Source organism: Aethalodelphis obliquidens, unplaced genomic scaffold (genome assembly GCF_003676395.1).
Source record: "Aethalodelphis obliquidens isolate GAN/ISIS:26980383/991018 unplaced genomic scaffold, ASM367639v1 scaffold5, whole genome shotgun sequence".
Taxonomy (NCBI): Eukaryota; Metazoa; Chordata; class Mammalia; order Artiodactyla; family Delphinidae; genus Aethalodelphis; species Aethalodelphis obliquidens.
The window spans coordinates 24,354,260-24,366,213 of NW_020837949.1; the positions used below are offsets into that span (position 1 = coordinate 24,354,260).

Below are 11,954 nucleotides of genomic sequence, written 5' to 3' on the forward strand. Positions count from 1 at the left end.
GAGCATCCCCAACAAGAAAGCGTGGGGCGGGACACGTGCCGTCTACCGTGTATTCTTCACGGTGACCCTTTTCGTGACCCATTGCTCACGAAGGCAAGCCCCGGGCTCGTGGTCCCGACTACGTGCTCCGGGTGGCCTTCGTGCTGCGCTTCCCGCGCGTGTCCCGGGCTCGTCTGGCAGTCGGAGGCGCTCCTCTCCTTCACAGCCTTACTCCTACTTACAGCCACCCACCCGTACTTCTTCCTACCCTCCCCGCCCCACCCCCAGTCTTTGGGTCCTCCCTTTTTTTGTCGGGGCGGGGCGGATGCAGTGATTTTTAAAATCAGAACTATTGACATTTCTGGTCCCCGCATCGCTGAGGGCTGATGTAGCGCGGAGGGGAATCCGCCGCCGGTCGAGTGTCCCTCTCCCTGCCCGTATCCGGGCAGAACCGAGACACCGAAATCCGAAATCCAGGGGCTCCCACCCCTCGGGGTTCCTCCTCCTGCTTCCCGAAGTGACTGGTTGGCGCAAAGCGATTGGCGATCCCGGGCGCGATCCCGGCCGCGGCTCCCCGCACCGCGCCGGGTGAATGGCCGCGGGCGGAGGATCTGGAGGCGCCGGGCGCAGGCCAATCGCGGCCGCCGGTGGGAGTATTTGTTATTCACATGGAAGAGACCTGGCGCCGGCTGGGCCAGCTCAGCCCCCTCAGCCCCGAGACCAGCCACAAGTGCGGCCGCGGTGCTCTCCTAGAGCGGCGGCGGCGGCGTTGGCGGCGCTGACATGGAGCTGCGGGCCCCCCGCGGGCTTCCTCACTGCGCCTTCTGTGGGGAGCAGGGTAAGGCTCGCCGAGCAGCGGAGAGAGGAAAAGAGAAGAGCAAGTGCCGAACCACAGGCAAAAAAAGCCCCCACCCCCGAACTCTCCCCAAAGGCTGTGCTTGAGAAAAAAAAGAGAATTCCCCCGTTTTGATTCCCCTTTTCGTTTTCTTCCCTAAAACCGTTCAGTGGACAGCCAGGTGCACCGTTCCTTCCCAGATCACTTTAGTGATTTGCTTTTCCTGGGCACAAGTAGATGGCCTTGCACACCCGGGGTCCGGGAGAGAACTGGTGGGCGGAGGTGACGGGAATGAGAGGCGAGGGAGAGTGGGCACCAGGGGGCGAGGGGCTGGCCGGGCATCGGAGCTTGATTGGGTGTCTGTTGATTTTACGTTGCAAAGAACAAGGCAGCCACCCCTCTTATCTTCCCATGATTACATTCCAGTGAGGAGGTTCAGAAAAGAGGCAGGCTTAGCATGGAACTCCCAGGGCTTGGAGATGTGGTCCCCCAAAAGTTTAGTCGGCGAATGGGAGACTGAAGGGTGACGGGAAGGGGCAGGCGCGCCTAGGGTGCTCGGATGGGGCGTGCGGCGGCAGGATTGTAAAGCGCTCCTTCCGCGGATTGCCTGCCCCGTGTGACCTCCTGGATCTGCCCTGGCGGAATCCGGACTTGCCTCGCCGAGATGACGAGGTACCTCCGTTCCGCGAACTAACGGGAGGGATTTCCGAAGTTAGAGGCTTCCGGGATGAGTTGGGGTAACCCCCGCCTTCCTGAGCGTGGGGCTGGATGAATGTCTAAGCAGGATCTAGGGAAGATGGGGGTCGCGGGGGAAGCCGGGTGGTTTGGGGATTCTCGAGACCCCACATCCCCACACAGCGTACGTGTGGTATGCCTGAGCTTGCGTTCCCCGAGTTAGCCCGGCGAGGTTGGGGTTTCCGCGCCCCCCTTTTGCGGCTTTCAGGAAAACACTGGAGTTCCGTGTCCTGCTGGGGGTGGGAGGAGGAGTAATGGTCTCGGGGATCTTGAGTTTAAACGACAAAGGCAATGCCCCCGACAGCGCCTCCGAAGCACCTACGGCCAGCGTGGCCCCAGTTTGGCTGGGACCCGCGCGGGGTGTGGGCGCTCGCGGCGGCCAGGTGCGGCGGGGGCGGAGGCGCTCCCTGCCCTGCAGCGCGCGGAGCCCGGATCCCCGGGCGCGCCGGGGGACTGGGGCGGCGCCGGAATACCCCGGCGGCGCGGGAAAGGCAAGAGGAACCGGGTACTTCTAAGGCCCTGGCTCTACCCGGAGCCGGGGTTCAACAGACGAAGGAACAGAGAAGAAAAAGGAAGATGCGGCAGGGAAGAGGGGAGCGGGGGCGGGGTGAGTGGCTGCGGGCTGAGATAGAGGCAGAGGCGGAGAATCCCCTGAGCCGCGCTGAGAGCGAGCCCAGGGGCTCTGCCAAGCAGCTCGGAGATCCTCTGAGGTTCGTACAGTTGGTGAAAATGTAACAGAGTCCCCCGCCCCCCAAAACCCCGTCTGACACGCTTCCTCGGTGCACATGAAATGCGGAGGGGTGTGCGAGTCAGCCAACTGCGCAAGACGGCGCCCTCGACGCTTCCCTGAAGAATTGTTTCCCCCGGGGCCCGGAATCAGAGGGTGTCTGCGCGCCCGGGAGGGCAGGGGTGAAAATAGACCCACCCGCCAGCTGCAGAAGCCCCAAACCCTCAGTCCCCGGAGCGAGTCCCGCCCGAGGAGGAAATGCCCTATTTGCCATTTGGGGGTGATCCTTTCCCACAGACCTGACGGCGTGGGAGTCTCGCAAACATCCAAGAATACACTACCGTCTCGGCCACGATCGCGATTGAATACAAATCCTGCCAACATCAGAACTGGAAAACAGGGTTGGCGGTGGAGGTATCGATAAGGAAAATCATAAACGGGAGAAATGCATTCCGATGATAGCTGGTATTTTGCTTGAAAGAAAAAATAAAAAGAGAAAAAAGAGCCACCAGCAGGTAGATCTTGGATAAACAGTTTATTGCACTTGACTATAATTTCCATTTTCCGTTATGAAATTGTCAGTAATTGCAAATGGCTACAGAAACCACTTTAGTGTACCTTGGTCCCTTGCTTGTGAATAATGTCCTCAAAGATCTCTGTCGGAGACAGAACCAGCTGTGTGGAGTTCATTGCCTGTTTCTTGAAAATATGTGGTTTGATAATTTTGAAAAGCCTTACCCATCGGGGAAGATGAAGTAAGCTTTTTAAATGCAATTTTCCCATTTCAAAGTCAACTACAGGTTGTATCATACTTGAGATAAAGACAAAGAATTCTTGCTTTTAAATCAGGGATATGGGGAGAAATAGGTGAGGGGAGGCTCCCCAGGAGAGGATTTATCCAGAATAAAGAAAAAGATGCTGAGAACACAGCTCTGTACTGTTACTTAGGCTCCATTTGTTCTACTTGGTTTGTGCTAGCTAGTTCTGCCCTCCTGCTCCTTTTGCTAATTATTACTACTTAATAATGCTAAAAACATCTAAATCCAAAAGGAATAGATAAAAGGAAGAGTTGAGCTCTAATGAGTGCAGGAGAAAGTTAGAGGTCTGGAGAGATGTGCTCTTTTCAAAGTTGGCTGGGCAGGTTGAAGCTGCTGCAGGGCTTGTTTAATTGGTATTTATGCAGCAAACAACCCGTAGACGTTCACTTTGGCAACATCTAGTGCCAATCATTGTGTAAGAGCGTTTCGCTGTCTTCAGGGCATGAGGCACAGAACACTGTATACATGTGCTCGTGGTAGCAATGCTTTTTTCCTTCCAAGTTCTTTTCTCACGGTCTTCCTCCTGTAGTTAGAATACTCAACAGAAAGAGGACTTTGCTTTAGTCCAGGGAATGGGGTTGCCCTGTCGCAGTGTCTTAAAAAGAAATGGTTGCCTGGAGTAATCTCTTAGCTGGACCCACAGCAAAGATCTGGCCATATCTCGATGCTTGTCAAATAGGCTGGCTTTTGAAGGTTCAGGAAACTGTTGCTGTTTTCTTGATAGAACCTGATTGGACATGACCAGACTCACTCATGTAGTTTGCTCAGGGGGGACAGCCACCCCATGTTGTGTGGGAGAAAAGGATATGAACGGAGAGCCAGCTGGATTATAATGTTTCCATCCCAAGGGGGGTCTTCTGTCTGCTAGAAATTTATATTTGAACTATCTTCCTCCCTTCCTTCCTTCCCCCCTCCTTTCCTCCCTCCCTCCCTCCCTCCCTCCCTTCCTTCCTTCCTTCCTTCCTTCCTTCTTTCCTTCCTTCCTTCCTTCCTTCCACCTTCCCTCTCCCTCCCTCCCTCCCTCTCTCCCTCCCTCCCTTCTTTCCTTCCTTCCTTCCCTCAGAGAGTTCTTTGGTTTGATTGTTATTTCTACTTGGTACTTGGACAACTTGTGATGAACTCACCCACTGACTGAGGACCTTGAGCATGATGCATTTTTCTCCCAGGACCTGCCTTCTGAGTGGTGGGCATTGCCATGGGATGGATTTGAGAGGCTCCTGACTTATGATAACTCCCGGCTTTGGTTTGTTACAGTGCCAGTCTTAACCACTATTAGAGACATTTCTTTGGTAAAGAAATTATGGATCTCCTGGAAATGGTCTTATAAATGCAGATGTTCCAGTTGGGGGATGACAGTAATGCATCTTCAGGTTGTGATACATGTTGATGAATTTACTCACTCCCTGGGGAGGGCCACGGTAACAGGAAACCAGCTCTTAAGGTTGTGACCTGTAGGACACATCAGCCGTGAGGGAGGGGGGAGATCCAGGTCTGGGGGAGGAGGGAGCAGATGCACAGAAGTGGGAAGATGTAGGAGAGGCTGAAGAGGAGTATGTGCAAATTATTGAGCACATACTTTTCCAGGCAAGGGTATCCCTGCAGATAGAAATCTTCTGGCTGTTTACTGGCTAACTTTTCTAGTGGTAATGAGCCGTAGTGGTAGAAGCTCTGCATCTTGTCCTGCATACAACTTAGGAAGGCATCCTATTGTCCTCTTCTCACTACAGAAGAATATCTTGTCACCACTTTCTTCAGAACAGCACTTTGAGTGCTCCAAGTGTCCATGAACTTCAGCTTTCCAGCCAGATGTTGATTTCCATTGACTTTTCCTCTTGTGTCCTTCTTTCCAGTTTTCCCTTTGATTTCTTGGATGCATGACTTGTTAAGGTCTGACCAGCCCTGTGTATGATGGGAAAGTGTTTTTTTAGGGTCTTCTAAGCACAGTACACCAGTAAAATATTTGAATTGTAGGACTGATTTTTTTTAAAATAAATTTATTTTTTATTTATTTATTTGTTTTTGGCTGAGTTGGGTCTTCGTTGCTGCGCCCTGGCTTTCTCTAGTTGCAGCGAGTGGGGACTACTCTTCATTGCAGTGCTCGGGCTTCTCATTGCGGTGGCTTCTCTTGTTGCGGAGCACGGGCTCTAGGTGTGCGGGCTTCAGTAGTTGTGGCACGTGGGCTCAGTAGTTGTGGTTCTCGGGCTCTAGAACGCAGGCTTAGTAGTTGTGGTGCATGGGCTTAGTCTCTCCACGGCATGTGGGATCTTCCCAGACCAGGGACTGAACCCGTGTCCCCTGTATTGGCAGGCGGATTCTTAACCACTGCACCACTAGGGAAGTCCCAGCGGGACTGATTGTTAAACGATAGTTTCCCTGTACATTCTTACAGCACTTGCCAGTTTATAAAGTACTTTGACATATATCATTTCATTTCGCAACCGTAGGAGGTGGCCAGAAATCATTCCTCAGTTTAGAAACAAAGAAACTGATCCCAGGTTAAGTGACTTGCCCAGTGCCATGGAGTGAGTACTGGGGGGTACTTCTCAGAACCTAGGATGCCACAGTCACAGCCCACATCATCAAATCAGGGTCAGCTTGACATTCTTCATGGTCTGCTGCACCCAAGGGGTGTGGGGTAAGGGAAAGAACATATCACAGTCCTGCATTTGAGTTCCGGCCCAAGATTTTAGACACATTCATATAATCTTTCTGTTTTTAGGTTCCTTATATACCAAATGGGGGCCGTGATACCAACCTCATTGGTGTATCTTGTAGTGCAAATGAGGTAACGTGCTCCAGGCACGCTGTAGCGTTCAGTAAATGTTTGTTTCAGCCCCTTTCCCTCTTCTTATATGATACATACTATAAAAGTCGCTTCTCATTACTTTAAATGTGGTCTTTTTATGCAATAGCTGTGTTATTGAAAAAAATGGTGCAAATTGAATTCTAAATCAAATTGCATTTTTTTTGCCTCTTTTTTAAAAAAAAATATCTCAGATTGCATTTTAAATGCACGGGGGATTTAGCTATTTAAAGGAAACCTGTGGTGAATTCTTTTGTAATGCAAATAATCACCTTCTAATTTATCTGTTTAGTAAATTGAGCCTCTCGTGTATCAGATTTTCTTAATATGGGGCCTGCTTGTAGAGAAGAGGTTTTACAACCCTCTCTCACCGATGGGGAAAAGCCACTCAGCTTGCAAACGAAATCATTTATTGTGTTCAGTTGGCAAAGCCTTGCTCTGGTGTTTTGAGCATAATCTCATATTTCCTTATCATTAAATAATAGAACCTCAGAACAGGAAGCTGGAAGACACCTTAGAGATTATATGGTCCATCTCACTCATTTCACAGATGAGGAAATGGAAGCACACAGAGGTGAAGTGACGTGCTCAGTGTCACCAGCCAGCGACTGTCAGACAAGGATCCAATTCCAGGCCTCTGTTGCCAGGGGAGTCTCTGTCTAGCCCATCCTCATTCTGTCCCCACCAAGATTCCAGGGCTGTGCATACCTGTGGTGGCACAGGAGATGATAAACAAATAGGATGCATTTTCTAAAACAACCAAAAAGAGCTGCAAACGTGGGCTGTTTCAAGAAAAACTGCCGGATTTGCAATTTTGTGAATTGATGACGATATTGAGCTTAACCTATTTGTTAAAGAGCTGAATGGAACACAGCAGAGGGAGGCTGTTTGGCCTTTTTCTGAGAAAACGATTACAGTTCTTGGCTATTGCTATCCCTGTCAGGATTTTACCACACCGTGTCTTAAAAGCACTTGCCGGGTTGCTGGAGGAAGACCTGGTGACAGACCCAGATAGATCCCACGTGGCTTGGTGGGTTTGTTCTCACTGGTGTCAGGCTGTCTGGGAAACCGGATTTGAAGCAGAGGGGTTTGGACAAACTACATTTGATATTCTCAACTCGTTGAAACCTTCAGAAATCACCCTGCCCTGGAAATGCCCCCAGATTGTCCCCTCCTAATTAGTTCATTATTTTTCTTAAAGAGCTAAGGCTCAAAGATATGCACATTTCTGAAAGATTTCAGTGGAGGGGCAGGGCCTTCCCCCTTGCTTGTGGTGTCCCAATCAGCCTCTGCAGAGACTGGGGGCTTTCTCAAAGGGCAGGACCCACCTGGAGGTCCTGAGGACTTCGACCGTGGTGCCGTTTACTAGCTGAGGGCTTTGGGCCATACTCAACCTCTTGGAGCCTTTTTTTCTCATTTACAAGACCTAATGATTGGTGTATGAAAATTCAGTGAGATACTCTGTTAGGTGCTTGAGACTTTGGTTCAGAGAAGGTACCTAGAAGGTAAAAAGCAGCAGAATTCAGGGCCCTGGTCCTTGAGGAGCTGTCCATATTCCTGGCCTTTCAGGAAATAGCTAGAGCCTGTGAGGGAGCCACTGACTCTTGTCCCAGCTGGGGGGGGCCTGCTCCCCAGCAGACCCAGGCCACGGAGGTGGGTAATGGAAGTGCTAATGATCTACAAGGTACCCATTTACCGTGTACTTAGGACCAGCTGGGAGGGAATGAATGAACAGGAAGGGCTGAGCGCGACCATTTAATGGTTAAGCCTCCTGGAAGCCCTCCGCCTGAGGGCTCAGAAATAGTGGAAGGTGTCTTCTCCCCTCAGAGGTCGCTTTCAGGAGTGTGGACCTCACGCCTCCTTGAAGAAGTCCATCATCTCAGGTGAGGTTTCTATCAAAGCCCAGAGGAAGGTCCGCTTGAGAGAAAAACTGATTTTAAATCAAGCACAGAACATGAAGTAGAACTGTCTGGCTCGATAGCACAAAAAGGTCATTTTGTTAAAATTCATTGACGCCCACTTGGATGAGTTCAGATTAAAGCTCACAAGAATTGCCCCAGAGCAAGATTAGGCCCTGCAAGATTATGCGATGCCACCAGATTTATGTAGGTTTCTACAAACTTTCAAATATACGTTTCCTTAGAATTTTAAAGGGAAACTAAGCCTTCCAGTCATCAAGAGTCTGATTTGTATGACAGTGTATCAGAGTTTGAAATAACTGCTGTATTTCGACATTTTGTAAGTAGCTCTGATTTTACTTTCAAAGTGACAAAAGTTTTCAGTAACAATCTCACCAACTGGACAAATACGGAAAAAGTTGCTGTGCTTTAGTGGAAAATGAGTTGCAGACTAGCTTAGCAACGATTGCTCCTGTTTACTGAGCACTTACCCTGTGCCAGCTACCGCGCTTTCCGTGTGTGCCTTGTGGCATCCCTTTACAGACAAGAAAACCGAGCTTCAGAGCGGTTATGTGCCTTTAATTCTGTGTTGCAAAGGAGGAAATTTAAGCAAAAATCCAAGTAAACTGCCCAGTAAATCCCAACCAAAATGGTACCTCTTGTTTTCCATTTAAGTGCATTCATCCCCTAAACAAGACTAACTCCTGTCTCTCTGTTATTTACTCCCCAATCTTTCCCTAACTTAAAGCTCTAAACAGACCTATGAGATGCTGAAGAGACTAAAAAGTATTGCAGACATGAATACCTTTAAAAGAAACTCAATTTTACTACCTCCAGGGCTGTACAACAAGTGGAACTAGGTTAATGCCACATGAGTAGCATAGGTAAGGATGATTTGTAATTAACAGATAGACTGAGTTTATGGTCGTCTATAATTGAAAACCATTTATTCTCTGAAGTGTGTTAAGTACTTGGGAGGTGGCTTGAAGAACGGCATGTCCCCTTCCTTTTCCCCTTCATCATTTCTCCTTCGAGTATCCATTCATTCTGTGCTCTGCCAGAAAGGATACGCTCAGGGTCAGCCCAGCCCTGTGGACTTGGTCACAAGCCCTGAATTAGTCATCAGAGTTAATGAGATTTTACTGTCTTCTAACTGGTCTTCCTCGTGAAACTGTAAAGCACAGTCCTCCTTCTCTTAATGGGTGGTTGGTGTAATCCATGGTCCATCACTTAAATGGTTTCATACAGAAAGTCAAGTTAACTTTCTAAGTGTTTCCTTTTGTGGAATGCCTGAGGTCAGGCTGTTGCCAAATCACAGATTTTCTGAGGGAGAAGCAGCTGCTAAGAGAATCACGTGTGACGGAATGTTAGTCAAGTCATGAGAAAAATCAGAAAAGGACGAAGTATTTTGAGGCCGAATATGGGAAATCCAGGGCTTAGCATGTGCCAGGAGGCAGGAAATGCTTGTCATAGGCAAATGAGGACTGTCCCAGCAGACTGGGCCATGGACTGTATTTCTGAGTGTGCTCCAGGTGTATACTCAGAAATCCCAGGCAGTGGGCTACAACAAGCCCCCTTTCCTCATCTAAAAGTGAAAAAAGTGCAGCTTTCTCTGAAGGCTTTTGGATATATGTTCAGTTGGCCTCTAGAGAGGCACCATCCTTTCCTTTGGGTTGGGGAGGAACGAAAATTTTATGAACTGGAAATTGAACAAGTGAATGGAAAGCACAACCAGATGTTGGTTGGCTAGGGTAGAGGAGAGTTGTCCAAATTTCAGGTTTCAAACCCATATGTATAAATAGGTGAGCAATGAACATTAGATTAACTATCCTACCAAAATACGCTGGTGCTGTTTATTCTCTTAACCGCATGTGCATTTCAAACATCAGATTCCCTTATGTGAAGTCAGTTCTTGTTTTCAGTTAAACCTCCACAAAAGTCCTTTGAAAGAATCTCATGGCATTCTTTAACAGTGAAGGTCCTAGAATAAAATTTTCCTATAGATTTGCTTGTAGATGTTTTCACTCTAGGTTATTTCTAGTCTTGATGAAATAACTGTTTTCCCCACTGAGTCTGACAAAATTAAGAAGCTCTTCAATAGACCTCTAGCTCTGATTTTCTCTAGTGATTCTAGGATCAAGAAGCGTTTGCTTCAGAACTGTAATCATACCCATTGCTTCCACTCCGACAAATTAATGGGAAACTCTGACAATGGTAATAGGAGTATTTTCACACATAACCTACCCTATGTGTTTAATTTTCAAGTCATTCTTTTGTTATCAGAGAACAATAAGATAATTTACACAAAATAGCCGACATTCTATGTTTAATCTTTTCACATAAAACTTATACATTTTGGGCTCCTTGGGTGGATTCCTTTCTCTTTTTTTGTGTGTGATTGAGTAATCACTTTTTCCCATTGGGAAATCTGAGGCACCAAAAATGTCATTAACGAATGACTGGCTTGTTGAATACATCACAGAAAACAGCCTTTCTTTCTGATTTTGTGGACGAAATTTAAATGCTAAATTCAGACAGCTGTAAAAAGTAAAAACAGATTTGAAAAGAACTCATGCCATCAATCTCGGGATTTTTACCTTCACAGAAATTGGATTTATTGAAATGAAATTGTACATAAAAATGCTTTCTGATTTGGGAGAATCAACCTAGTTTCTGATACGTTTCTGTTTCCCTTGCTCCACAAGTGTCATCAATCTCTCTGTTTAGCTGCAGTGCAGCCAGGTGTTCAGAATCATAAGGGGACAAAAAGAATTAGTTTCTTACTGAATAGGGAAAATTAAACAATAAAAAAGAGGTCGGTGCAAACAGGGCTTAAAATATGAAAAATGTAGACCCTTTGAACTGAACCCTTTCTTTTTTTTGCTTCCGGCCTCCCAGGAATAATTCTGCTACACGGCTGACTTTAAGGATGTGAATTGGTGACCTCATCCCAACATCAGAACCTCAGCTGTTCCTCTAATTTTTGCATCATTCCAGGCAAGTTGACTTTATACGGAAATAAAATTGAACCTTGGGGTCTGATGGAAATTCACTGTGACATTCAAGTCAAGAACACCTGCTGAAACCCACAGAGCCTTTTCCCCATGGGCCCTGATGGTAGCCTCCAGAAGGTACAGCCTCAGGTGGTCCCCCTTCTTCTGTGGCAAGAATAAACTTTGGGTCTTGGATTGCAACACCACCTGTGGAGAAAATGGTATTCGAGGGAAAGCGATCCGCCTCGTGTCCTTGTTTCTTCCTCCTGACTGCCAAGTTCTACTGGATCCTCACGATGACGCAAAGAGCTCACAGTCAAGAGCATGCCCATTCCATACGAGTGGACGGGGACATCATTTTGGGAGGTCTCTTTCCTGTCCATGCAAAGGGAGAGAGGGGGGTGCCTTGTGGGGAGCTGAAGAAGGAAAAAGGGATCCACAGATTGGAGGCCATGCTTTATGCAATTGACCAGATTAATAAGGACCCTGATCTCCTCTCCAATATCACTCTGGGTGTCCGGATCCTCGACACCTGCTCCAGGGACACCTACGCTTTGGAGCAGTCACTAACGTTCGTGCAGGCTTTGATAGAGAAAGATGCTTCTGACGTGAAGTGTGCTAATGGAGATCCACCCATTTTCACCAAGCCCGACAAGATTTCTGGCGTCATAGGTGCTGCTGCGAGCTCCGTGTCCATCATGGTGGCTAACATTTTAAGACTTTTTAAGGTAGGTAAAGGCACTAGGCAATTCTGACCGTTGTGGAAAGACAATAAATTGTCCTGACTCCAGCTGCAGGTTTAAGAGGAAAGTGAATGTGGTGAAGATGCTCGTAGACCCTCTCAGGGCCACAGTTTCCTCACAGAGAGGCGTTTGTGTCTAGGTTTCTACAAGTGTTGATTTAGTTCCATTTTTAAAAAGAATGAATTGGATTAACTGTGACTTTTTTTTTCTGAACAAACAGAAAGGTGATAATTTCTATGACATGTTGGGTCCTCAGTATCTTGGGATATGCTGTTTATTGAGGCTTACTTTAAAGCAAAGCAAGTGTTTTTCGAGGATCTGATGAACTCTTAGCTCATTTATCAGATCAGACATTTCTATAGTATTTGAGATTTAAGATAATTTACTTGGTGAAATTTCTTTAACGTGGGATGCTGTGTTATG

General features: G+C 47.7%; 1 pseudogene; it reads left to right on the top strand.

Annotated features, from left to right (window-relative positions):
- Window positions 1-413: 413 nt before the first annotated feature.
- LOC113618556 (metabotropic glutamate receptor 8 pseudogene) lies at window positions 414-11,543 on the top strand (annotated as a pseudogene).
- Window positions 11,544-11,954: the final 411 nt, after the last annotated feature.